We start from the raw sequence: 12,683 nt of genomic DNA on the forward strand, positions 1-12,683 counted from the left end.
CTTAGGCCAACACATACCTTGGTTTCTACTGGGATGGGTTCCCTCTGTTGGTTCTGTGTGTGAGATGTGGCCTGCACAGCTCAACAATCTGCTGCAGAAGGTCTCTGTCCACTCTGTAGTGCTCTACTATCTCCAGCTCATGTAACCCATGGTAGGTGACCCTGGGCCTGTATACTCTTCTCCTTCTCCTCACTCTGGGTTTTCTGTCAGCGTCTGCATTGTCACCACCCTCAGCAATTCGCCTATGCCTGATTATAATAGCCATGGCAGCCCCTAGCATTTCTGCTCTGAGTTCAGCTTTTTTCAGTTTTCAATTCTGATAGCTTAGTTTCTGGCAGTATCTCTTGTGAGAAACAGACTGCACTGCTCTTTGTTGTGTTTTAAGTGCTGGGTTGGGTTTCTAGTCTGCCTGTGTAATTGCCTGCTTCTAATTGTTTCCACCAATTAACTCTAGTAGTAGCTTCTGTCAGTTTCCATGTATTTTAGTTGTTTCCTGTTTCCTCTCTGTTTCCTGAGGGGGAGCAATGTGCACACCAGCTTAAACACGCTCACAGTTACTTAAACACGCGCGCACACATCCCTACACGGTGTTACACGCCCGCACACATCCTTACACGGTGTGATTTATGTTAAAACGCGTGCACACTGCCTTCAACACGTGCACGCCTGCGCAAACCATTGTAAACAGTTTGCAACACGCTCCCACATGTTAAACCTGCCTTACACGCGCGCACACGCACGCATGCATGTATATCAAGAAAGTTTGAGTGTAGGGATAGCGTATACCCTCAATTTCTTGACTTTCCTAGTGTTCTGTTGAGACACACCTCCCTACCTGATGTCTGTCTGTCATCTGTTACTTTACATTGCCCTCCAATCTGGTACATTTCTTTCTATCCTTCCCCCCCGTGATGTCACCTACCTCTTACTCTGTTCCTCCCCCTTCTCTAAGTCTTACACTACTCAGAAAGTGCTCATTACCTATGTGGCAGTGTGATTCAGTATTGTAACCCTCATTTACATAGGATTGCCTAGTAATGACTAGTTACATGTCTTACACGGAGCTTCCCCCCCTTGACAACCACTACACGGAGGCCATATTGTTTTTGGTCTGCAAGTCCCTCCATTGACATTCAATGTACTACATAAATCCCACAATTGTGGGCTTATAAGCTTCAGTTTTGTTTTAGGTAGCGCACCCGTTGCGGGTGCGCTGCAGTTAAACCCAGAAATCCCGTGAAAAAAAAAAAAGTTATATAACTTATTTTTGCAACACTTTTTCATGCCAATGGCCACATATTTGGCCATTGGCATGCTTAATGAAACATATGCACCCTTTATTTGGAGCTGACATAGCTCCGTTTTAATTTTGCAGAAATGTACTCAGTTGTCAGCTGAGTACATTTCTGTTAACACGTCCGTTACACGGACTGGTTTTGGCTTCGTGGATCGCTCAAATACCTCATTTGCATATCTTGGAGCTGCAAATGAGGTATTGAGCATTTCCACACCCAGTCCGTGTAAGAGACGTGTTAGCTGTCTCTTACACGGAGATTTGGGCTGTTCCTGAATCAGGAGGCTTACACGGAGGCTTACACTACTCTTGAACTCCGTGTAAGCCTTCCTGAATCTGGCCCATAGTCTTTGCAGCTTAGGCTACTGCAACAGTGATCTGAAGATGAACATTATCTGTGATCTCTTTACATACTTATCATGATATCAGGTTTAAAAACTGTCAGACTCAAGGTATTGTATTTCTTATTATTATAATTTATGTTTTTTTCAGCCAGCATATTCATAGGAAGCCTTGTGCAATGCCTCCATTGAATACCAAAGATAAGATTTCACTTCCACATCAGTAAGTCACATTTTCATAGGACCTCTTGTGCAATTTTCAAGACAATATCATTTGTTTGCATAAATTTATTTCATTCCACTTATCATGGTGACACTGCTCCCAGTATTAACTGTAGAGTTCATAGTTTCCCTTCTCATTTCACACTTTAGTAAATACTGCTTTAATTTCTTTATATTTGGGCCTTCTTTGCTGTGAATTGTTTGTTGTGCATTCTATTTACTCCATACATCGGCATGAATGTAATGTACCTTCATTTTTTATCACTCACTTTTTAAGTTTTATGTATTCATTCAAGATCCTATTACGTGTCATATTTTAAAACATGCATGCACTTTTTTCTGTTTAAATTCTCAGTCATTATCTGCAAACTGTTTCCCAATATATCCACAAAATGTGTTAAAGTGTCTTCTTCACAGATACGTATGCCTCTTTTATATTTCTGTTTTTATGCACAACTACTTACTATTGCAGCCTGACTTACTAGTAGATCTTTTTTTTGCTGTTTCTTTGTTAAGACAATCCTGAAGATAATTTCAAATATAAATTTAGTTTTTGACAATTACTTATCTCCGTAAGTAAAAATAAAAGTAGACAAAACAGGGGACTTGGGTACAAAGCTGCCTGCATCAGCATCACCTTCATCTTTTCAGGGTAATTTTCTAGAGCTCTAGCTGGCTCATCTGGTACCCGGTACTGCTCCTGTATCTGGCATCCCCTCAGATCTAAGTTGAGTAGCACAAAAAAAAAGGAGCAGTTCCTCAACAAGAGCAAAAAAGCCTTCAACTTTTAAAACACTGTATCAAACAGTAGCAGAAATGCTGGTACATAAGTGAATATCAGCATTGCACTACTAAAGGAAAGGCATTTGTCGATTAACATCCCCCCCGCAACACCTTGCACCCACAGTGGTTGGCCTCTTTGCCCCACTTAGCTATGTTTCTGGAATTGTCTACAATTTAACCAGTACAGCACTAAGTTCCTGGTAGTTTTCCAGATGGCTGAAGTTAGTCACAGAATCCTGAAAAAAGAGGCAAACCTGGAAGTCAGCATCAGAGCACCAAAATTATATACCACTAGGCAGAAGCACTTCTCTTAACGGAAATATGAAAAGAGGGAGACATGAGGAGGCAAAAACATGGAATTTCACACGTGTGGTGGCTCAGTAAAGAATTTATAACAAAAAAGTACCCTCTGTGCACAACCTGCAAGTCAGGAAAAAACTACACAGTGGGTACATAGGCATTTAAGGAGGATCTTATAGAATGTAGTGTAAAATTTTCCCAAGATATCAAGGAGGACCAAGATGGAATATAGACTATGTTTCCTCACCTTCAAGAAAATGGAAATCAAAATCTAAACCAACTATACTAGAAGTAGTGAATATAGTAACAGAGATAAAACAACTGGAATTGAAATCTTTAGAAAAGTGTATGAGCAAACTACATAGAAAAAAATGGGAATGTGGGAACAATACGTACAAGGGAGGAATGAGGTCTAAAAGACATCAGGACTTAAATGAGCTATGTAATGCTTAAGTGAGAAAGATAGGGTAGATTATAAGTTATGTATATATTTTTTGCAACCTGGAATATATGTATGGTTTGTCATGTAAAATGCTTGCAACTAGGATTGTATTGGTGTTTATTTTTATTAATATAACTGTACGATTGCCTATAAAGATGTTTCTTGTTTTAGAAAAAAGCGGTAATTGAATAATTTATGTAATGTTGCTTAAGTTTTATGATATATAGCAATATATGTGAAGTATAATATTAATTATTTATTTTTATTTATGTATTTACATTTGTTTACTGGGAAATTCTGACTGGACGCAGGTCCTTTTTCAGTGGATGCCCAGGGAGAAAAGCTCCACAACATCTACATGATAAATAGAGATACAAAGTTGCAGCAATTGTAAACAACATTATAGATTGTTGACTTTAATACAATAACAAGATATTGATTATTAACAGTATATACAGTAAATGTTGCAAGTTAAGATAGTTTCTTGTCATTTATAATATTAGTAACAAAGTTATCAGACAAGATTTTAAAGTATGTAAAGACAACTAGCTAATTCTAACTGTGGTTAGTAGTGGTGGTAGTATAGTTGGGTTAAGAGTCTAGGTGGGGGGGAGGTAAGGGGGTGTTAGTCTGGATTAGATTGGTTATGTTAACTGTAATTTAATTACTTTTATATAAACATAAATGTAAATTTGCCTGTGTCACAAGTGATAATTCAATAAAGTTGTTTGAAAAAAAAAAACAGAAGTCATCCATGACTCCTAATGGGGTTGTTTCAGTACTGTGCCAAGATCTAAAGCTGGTCTGGCATGGAATAAAGAGACCGTGAAATGCTGAGTACAAAACATTTTGCAAAGTTTCAGTTCAGCAGAAAAGTTACCTAAAGTAAATGAATTTACACTGAGCTTCTTCAGCTGGGCTAGCGGTTAAATAAAGTCTCATTTTAGTATAGTGAGAAAGTTCCCTGAAGGTAGAAAAAAGCTGTATTTTCTTAAAGAAATAACTGGGCCAAGGGCTTGCATGCATGCTGTAGCATGATTTGTGAAACTAGTGTCCTGTCCATACTATACAAGATAGACAAAAATCACATTAATGGCCTCTTGAAAAATCAGGGATCCACAACTTGATCATCCAACAGAAGAGAGAAATAAACAGCCTCATTTTGGAAACCTTAACCACAAATGATTGGCAGCTTGCTTACAATGAGGATAAGAAAAGCTTTATGAGTGCCCAAACATGGTGAGCTGCAAAGACTACTAAACACCAGAGAGAAAAAAGAAGTTATGTACTAACTATAATGTTCCATCATTCTTGTCTATCTTCATTTATCCTTTACCTTTGGAGATTCGGTTCTGACCCTCAGAATCAGCTCAGCCATTACATAGCTCGCACCAGACAAAAACTCTCGAGCTAATACTTTACCCACTATACCCCTCTCTATACCTCAGATCTGGTTTTCAGATACACAGCAAGACAAAGAATTTATAAAAAGGCCATATCCAAGATCAACCTGATAAAGCTACCAGGACAACAGTCCGATCCTCCAGAAAGTCCATAGGATAGGGAAGGAGGGTGGGGTGTAAAGGATAAATGAAGATCAATAACACAGATGGAACATTATGGTGAGTACATAACTTCTTTATCTGTTGTTGTCAACTTTCATTTATCCTTTACCTTTGGGACAGAGTCTCCAGATACTTTTGGTCTTGGGTGGCCTTATGGAAGGATATTCCTAAGAACCATAGACCCAAAGGATGCTCTTCCCATGGAGACCATATCCAATTTGTAATGAGTAATAAAGGTATGCAGGGTAACCCAGGTTGCTGCTGCACATATTTCATCCATGGAAGCCTTGAAATAAAAAACAGCAGACGTGGCTATTGATCTAGTGGAGTGCACTCTCACTGGCGCTGGTAATTTGAGATTCTTTGTATTGTATATGAAAGTAATACAGTCTCTTAGCCATTTTGACAAGGTAACTTTTGAAACAGATTTCCCCAGAGATGACCAGTGAAAGATACAAATAACTGATACGATTTTCTAGATTCTTTAGTTCTGATGAGGTGGAAACATAATTTTCTGTGAACATCCAGCAAATATAAGTAATATTCACCTTTGTTAGAAAAATAAGAAAGAAAACAGGTAAGTCAATGGTTTGATTAATATTTGTTTCTAAGACCAGCTTAGGGAGAAAGGATGGGTTGGTTCTTAGTGAAACCCTATCCTTATGAAAAACCAAATAAGAGGGTTTTGAAGATAATGCTTGAAGATAATGCTTGTATCTCAGAAATTCTTCTGGTGGAAGGAATGACTATCAGAAAAATAGTTTTCCATGAAAGAAACTTTAAGTGACATGTAGCCACCAGTTCAAAGGGAGGAAACACTAAAGACGGAAAAATCAAGGTCAGATCCCAAGGAACTAGAAGGTCTTTAAAAGGAAGATTCAATCATAAAGCCCCTTTCATAAACACTTTACAACATCTATGTGAAATCAATGAATGGTCTTCAAACCCACTGAGAAATTTGGAAATAGCACTTATTTGGACCTTAATAGTGGAAGCAGAAGCTCCTTGATCAAAAACAGCTAGAAACTCTAAAACTTTTCCAACTGGTGTAGAAAGGGGGTTAATTATCATACACCCAAACAGAAAATCTTTTCCACTTGCTTACATATAGTTTCCTGGAGGAAGTTCTATGGAAAGCCAGTAGAATTGTTTGGATTGGAGAAGATACATTTTTTTGCCTGGTGACTAGTGGAATTTGAGGAGCCAAGCTGTAGGCTTGAGGTTCTGAAGACTGGGGTGCACCAGTCCATGTGGATGAGACAGAAGATCTGAGACTGGGTCCTGAATCCATGGACGGTGAACTAGATGAGGTGACAGAAAGGGGAAACAAATTTGTCGAGCTGAGAAGGGCGCAATGAGGATTACCTTGCTTCTCATCCTGCTGGCTTTCTTTAAGAAGAGGGGAATCAGAGGGAAGGGAGAAAGGCATAGAGAAGACCTGGTGGCTAATCATGAAGGACAGCATGCCTCAGGGACTCCCCACCTGGTGGCTAATCATGAAGGACAGCATGCCTCAGGGACTCCCCAGAGGGAGAATTACAGCAAAATGGCTGCTGCACTTGTTGTTTTGGGGTGATGCAAAGAGGTCACAGCAAGTCTGGCCCCAAAGATGGAAAATCTCTTTTGTCACTCTGGGACTGAGACACCACTTGTGAGGCAGGAAAATGCATCTGCTCAAGCTGTCTATCATGTTTGAGCTTCCCGGGATATGCTTTGCTATGAGTGGTTGGAGGATACCACCCATTGCCACACTAAGAGAGCTTCTTGACAAAGGGGGCAAGATTTGGTTCCTCCCTGTGTGTTGATTTACCAGACTACTGACATGTTGGCTGATTGAACTGCAATTGTTCCTTGATTGGAAGGCTTGCAATGCTAAGATCACTGCTCTCAGTTCTAGAACATTGATATGCAGGTTGGCCTCTATGGAGGACCAAGTGCCTTGGACTGTTCTTCCCAGATAATGTCCCCCACCCCATCTGGGAGGTATCCATGATCACTATGGCCTTGGACTGAAATGACACAAAGGGATGGCCTAAAATAACTTCCTCAAATTCCATCCACCAGGATTAGGTTCTTTTTGCACAGATTGGTGATGAGAATCTGGTATGCCACTGGATGGGTTAGGATGGACCATTGGGATAATCGAAGCCATTGCAGTAGCCACATGTGAAATCTTGTTAGTGGAACTACGGTGATGGTCACTGCCATGAAAACCAAAGCTCGAAGGATTGGAAGTGCAGGAACCTTATTGTTTTAAAGAATTGCCAGAACTTGAGATTTTATTTTCTGTAGCCTGTGAAGAGGAAGGGAAGCTACACAAGAGTGTTCAGGTGAGCACCTATGAACTCTAGATCGCCAGTGGGACTCAGGTGAGATTTCAAGTGATTCATGGTAATGTCCAGATAGGTGAACAGGTGTAGGATGAAATCTGTTGCCTGAAGCAGTAGATGCCTGGTGGGAACAATGATGAGCCAGTTGTCTAGGTAAAGAAACACCAGGAATCTGTGCAGTCTCAAGTGACCTGCTACTGTGCCAACATTTGGTGAACACCCTGGGGACTGTGGTGAGGTCAAAGGGCAGCACTCTGAACTGGAAATGACTGTCTCCTAGCCAAAAGTGGAGGAACCTTCTGGACCATCTGTCCATTTTTATGTGGTAATACATGTTCTGAAGGTCTATAGAGCACATCCAATCATTTTCCTTCAGAAAGAGAAGTACAGACTGAACTGTGACCATCTGGAATTTTGCTTGCTGAGCAAACTTGTTCTGAAGGCTGAGATCTAATATTGGTCTCAAGTCCTCTGTATTTTTTGGCACTAAAATAATCTTGAGTAAAATCTGGATCTTATCTGGCATGGTGGTCTGGTGGGACTTCTTGGATGACTCTTTTTTATAGCAGCTTTTGAGTCTCTAGGGCTGCTTGGTCCCTCTCACTGGGTAGAACAATGGTGAGTTTTTGTTTTGATTTTGGAAAGAGAATGAAGGAAATATGGCAACCTCTGGCAATTCCTTTGCACTCAAGCATCTGTAGTTATTTGTCACCAGGCTCTTGAGTACAGTGAAAATCTTTTTTCAGGAGCACTGATAGGGTTGTCCAGAGAAAGAATCTGTGGAACCCTGATTTTGTGGGCCACCTCTGCCATGGGGTCAGCATCTTCCATTAGAACTCTCTCCTCTGCTCCAATGGGAGTCACCACCAAGTGTGTCCTGGAAAGGCCCCTGGGATTTTTTGAACTACATCTTGCCACTCCTCTGATTTCTAGAGTAGGACTGTTGGGGAGCAGAAAAATGTATGCCCACTGCAGATAGAGTCTTTCCATCTATTTGGGTCTATAATAACATGTCAACAGGGCTATTCATTGAACGCCCTTACATTGAAGCATTTACCCCAAAATACCTAAATCATCCCCCACACCCCCACACCCCCACTACCAACTCTGAGATCACACTACAGTGGAGGAAATGGCAACTTCCCAACAACAGCCAAGTGATTTTTTTCCCTGGGAAAAAAAATCACTTTGTGGCCATTCAACATTTAGGTATTTTGGTGTACATATGTCGACATATGGGTGTTCAATGAACAACCCTGTTGACATGGTAATATAGACCCATCTTTTTCACACCTGGCTAGATTTTCCTTGACTTTGGGGCCAATCAAGGAAGATCCATCAAAAGGAGCATTGAGGAAGGAAGACTTTTGGGCTCCACAAACTCACACAGGCGCATCCAGGCATGACGCCTAATGGCAATAGCTGAACCAGCTGCCCTGGTTGTCCCTTTGGCTGCATGGGCAATGAGCCTCATGGAGAAGTTGGAAATAGACTCCAGGGTAGCTAGCTGGAATGCCACTTTATCCTGGACCTCCTCAGACACAGCTCCTGCTAGGATATCTGACAACTCCTTGATCAGATTCCTCTGGAGCCTAGTAAAATGTGCAATGACATTCAATGACCTTAATGCAAAGGTCGATGAAGCATAGACTCACTTTCTGAATCTGTCCAACACCCTGGGCTCTTGATTAGGAGGATGAACAGTGGAATCCTCTTCAACTAGTTCCTTCTTGGTGGCTGCTGCCACCACCATAGCATCAACTACTAACTCTTTTGCCCAGTATTGGAGGTCCTTTGGAGCAGATAGTATTTTGTCAGGTCTCTGGGGAATTGACTCTATGGACTAAGGAACCTTCCAAGCCCACTGTGCAATCAATTTAATATAATCATCAGTGGGAGGGGTCACCCAAGAAGTAGAATGGGCGAGCACCAAAAGCCTGCAAGAGCACTGACTCCCCATGATCAAAGTCTGTGTCTTTTGTGACTGATTCCTCAGGGGAATCTAAGTGTTTCCTCTTATACATTTCCTGGCAGGGTGGGAATTTTTGAAGAGGACACGGAAGACCCCTGGCAGGGGTATCTTGCAAGTTTGGTGCCCGCTATCTGGATTTGGAGGCTAGTGGAAGCTCTGGGCAGGAAGGAGTCTTGGAATAAAACTCCAAAACAGAAGAGGCCACATGAAAGCCTGCAGTGGCTAGTTCCCTCTCCATAACCTGGAAGGCAGGCCCCCCTGAAGAGGGATAGGAGCCCAGAACCAAGAAGAATGCCCTTGGAACCGAGTACACACCCCACCCAGAGAGATGCACTAGCAAAGTAGAAGCCGAGGAACAGCCCACATCTGCTGAGGTTCCAAGAGTTAAGGAGAACTCTTAATAAAAAAAATGGAGATGATCTGAAACCTTTATACATGACAGCAGAGCTATGGCCCCAGGAATCCATTGGTTCCAAAGGAACCAAGGAAGTCAATGCAGATCCTGGAACCAAAAGGGAAAAGGTTGTCAGCACCGGAACAGCTGGAACCAGGGAGATTGGATTTGGGGGCTCTAAGTCCTCAGAGGAGGTTAGGGGAGGAAGATTTGGTGGAGTTCTGGAAGAAAACCCCCCAACTCCAGAAGGGAGAGGGGTCTGGGAAGAGACAGATAGACCCTGTCCACTTGGTGCTGATCCACCAACCTCACAACATCGACTTTGGTAAGACTCCTGGAGGATCTGACAGATAGACCTGAGGGAGATTCTGGTCTTTCAAGGAAAGGGCTAGGAAGTTGTCCCACAAAGGGGTCAATAGAGGGACAATACCATGTCCTGGGTGTGTAAGTTATGCTGGATTTCACCACCGATAAAGGTTCCAGAATCTGAGAAAGCATAGATGGAGATGCCAGTATCAACCGGGATACCAAAGAAGTCGGCACCAGAGATGGCACTAAGATTTGTGGTGCAGTAGAGGATGGTGGCAAGGATATTGTTGGTTCTGAAAGTTTGCAAACCTTGGCCTTCGGCAGTAGGAGTGGAAGGCTTATGCTTTTTTGACACCAGAACTGAAGGAGATGTCGATACCGAGTGGCCTTTTTTGTTCCGGAATCAGATTTTGAGTGGGACGAGTCTGTCTTGGATAAGGCCTCCTCAAAAGAGGACTTAATCAGTCCTTTTTGGATTAATTTATTTTTATGTTCAGTCAAAGTTTAGGTACTAAAAGCCTGGCAAATATGTTTATCTTGGGAAAGGTGAGCAGGGCTAAACAATAGATACTGGAACAATTTCAACGGAATAGGGCATTTTCCAACCGCAATCCTGACACTGCTTAAAATCAGTAGTCTTTTGGTTTCTCAGCTATGTTTTTTATATAGATATATATATATATATATATATATATATATATATATATATATATATATATGTATATATCTACGCGCACACACACACACACACACACACACACACACACACACACACACACACACACACACACACACACACACACTCACACACACAGGAAGAAAGCTTCCAACAATGGTAGGCTAAGTTACTTAAGAAGGCAGAAAGACAGAGAAAGATACTACCAAAAATGGTATTGGAAGTTTATACTAAAGCTGAAAAATACAATAAAATGTCACTTAGCTGTGACAGAAAATGGCTGATGTATCTTATAACAAGAGCAGCAAATGGGATCTGAGGTAATATGGAGAGTATTGTGGATAAAGTCTTAGCTCGAGAATGTTTGGCTGGCACGTGTTACAGTATGTAACAATGGATCTGGTCCCAAGGGTTGGAACCGAATCCCCCAAAGGTAAAGGATAAATGAAGTCTGAAAACATCATATACTTTGTTAGGTAACTTGATGCGTGATAAATTTCAGCAGACACATTGCCTTTTTAAGTAAGATTTCTGAATGGTATGCACTATAATTGGCAATCAATCTAAGTTTGTCTTCAAGTAGACCTTTATTCCCCAAATGCATTCTTAACTTGTGCCCAACCTTCTCTGTCTCAAAAAGATCATGTTCATTGTCGAAGGTCATCTGAGACTGGATGCACACGAACAGGGCCATCTGATCAAATACAAAGGAGACCGAGCAGTTAGAAAAGAGTAATGCAGTCCATTTCTCCAATCTGAGGTGTCTCAATATGGCAGACACAACAACAGAGGAAACATGTTTTTGTCTGGAAACTGAGCAATCTCAGTATCAGGTAGCATTACTGGAAGAAGCCATTGGCAGGAATAAACCAGTCTGTGGTTATGCCACAAAACTCGCCCAACTTTTTGATTGGTTGAAACCACATCAAATGAGAAAACCAAGTCCACAGTATGACCTTTTTTAAGTAACAAAGGGAACCTCTTAACTAAAGCCCAAGTAGTTGTTTTTGGCATTGAACTGGTGAAGAAATTTATCAACTCCTGTGGAAATTTCAAAGGATATCTAGGCAGACAGTATATCCAGAAAAAAATCATATACAAAAAGTAAGTACAACACAGACAAACAGGTAGGGATCTAGCAAATACAATAATGATCTGATGGTAAAGCTTAGTAACTAGAAGACTTAAGTTACTTTTACTTTACTTGTTACCATGGTAAATTAAATAATCCAGTGCTAATCATTTTCAGTCATGACCTAATCCATGGGGGCAAGCATAAATGCAATATGTGGATACTTTGGCATAGTTTATAAGCAAAGAAATTAACTGCTTATTAAAAAGATTTCACTTTCATTGAGTTTGACCTTCTTGCTTGCGGAATATGTCTGAAGTTGAAGTCCTTTAGGGAGGGGATAAGGATTACTTTTTTCTTACTGTATTAGTCTAAATGGTATGATCCTATACAAGGCTGATTATAAGGCAATTCCATTAGGTGGAACCAGCAAGTACCTGCATTACAATCATGGAGCAGAACAGCTTGCCGAGGAAACAACCTACTTAGATGATGCTGACATTAACAAAATAAGTGATTAACTACTAAGTGAGTAGTATCTCAAAAGGTTCAAACACTAGCTGAGGAGCTCCAGGTATGGATGTGTATATCAGGCATCCCAGAGTTTAGCGTATTATGAGTTTAATAGTTACCCAGTCACAGTAGTCATCAGACTTGTTACAACATTCAAAGAGTGATGCCTGTACTTGGTGAAGGCTTAGGAAATAATCCTGCCCAACAAAACTCTAGTAAAATTTATTGTCCTGAACATTAATATAAGCTAAACACTTTATAAAATTGTACTATATGAAGACCAACAAAATGAAAACAGAAGTCAGCGTGAGAGTATAAATTCTAATTCGTAACAACACCTTTGTCTTTGCTTTTACTTTGCTATTTTGTTGCACTGCTGGGATGTCTTAAGTATAGCTTGTAAATGACAGTCACTGCAAAGTTTCAGTAACAGGACACTTTCAACTATGCATTTTTAATAATTATTTGTA

The 12,683-nt window shown here is 40.8% G+C and overlaps 1 protein-coding gene across 3 annotated transcripts in view; it reads right to left on the reverse strand.

Moving 5' to 3' along the window:
* LOXHD1 (lipoxygenase homology PLAT domains 1) overlaps window positions 1-12,683 on the reverse strand; it is a 2,432,812-nt gene that overhangs the window by 1,540,175 nt on the left and 879,954 nt on the right. The window lies entirely within an intron of this gene.

The sequence above is a fragment of the Protopterus annectens genome, chromosome 1.part1 (assembly GCF_019279795.1).
Source record: "Protopterus annectens isolate FY-2018-M chromosome 1.part1, PAN1.0, whole genome shotgun sequence".
NCBI classification, from domain to species: domain Eukaryota; kingdom Metazoa; phylum Chordata; order Ceratodontiformes; family Protopteridae; genus Protopterus; species Protopterus annectens.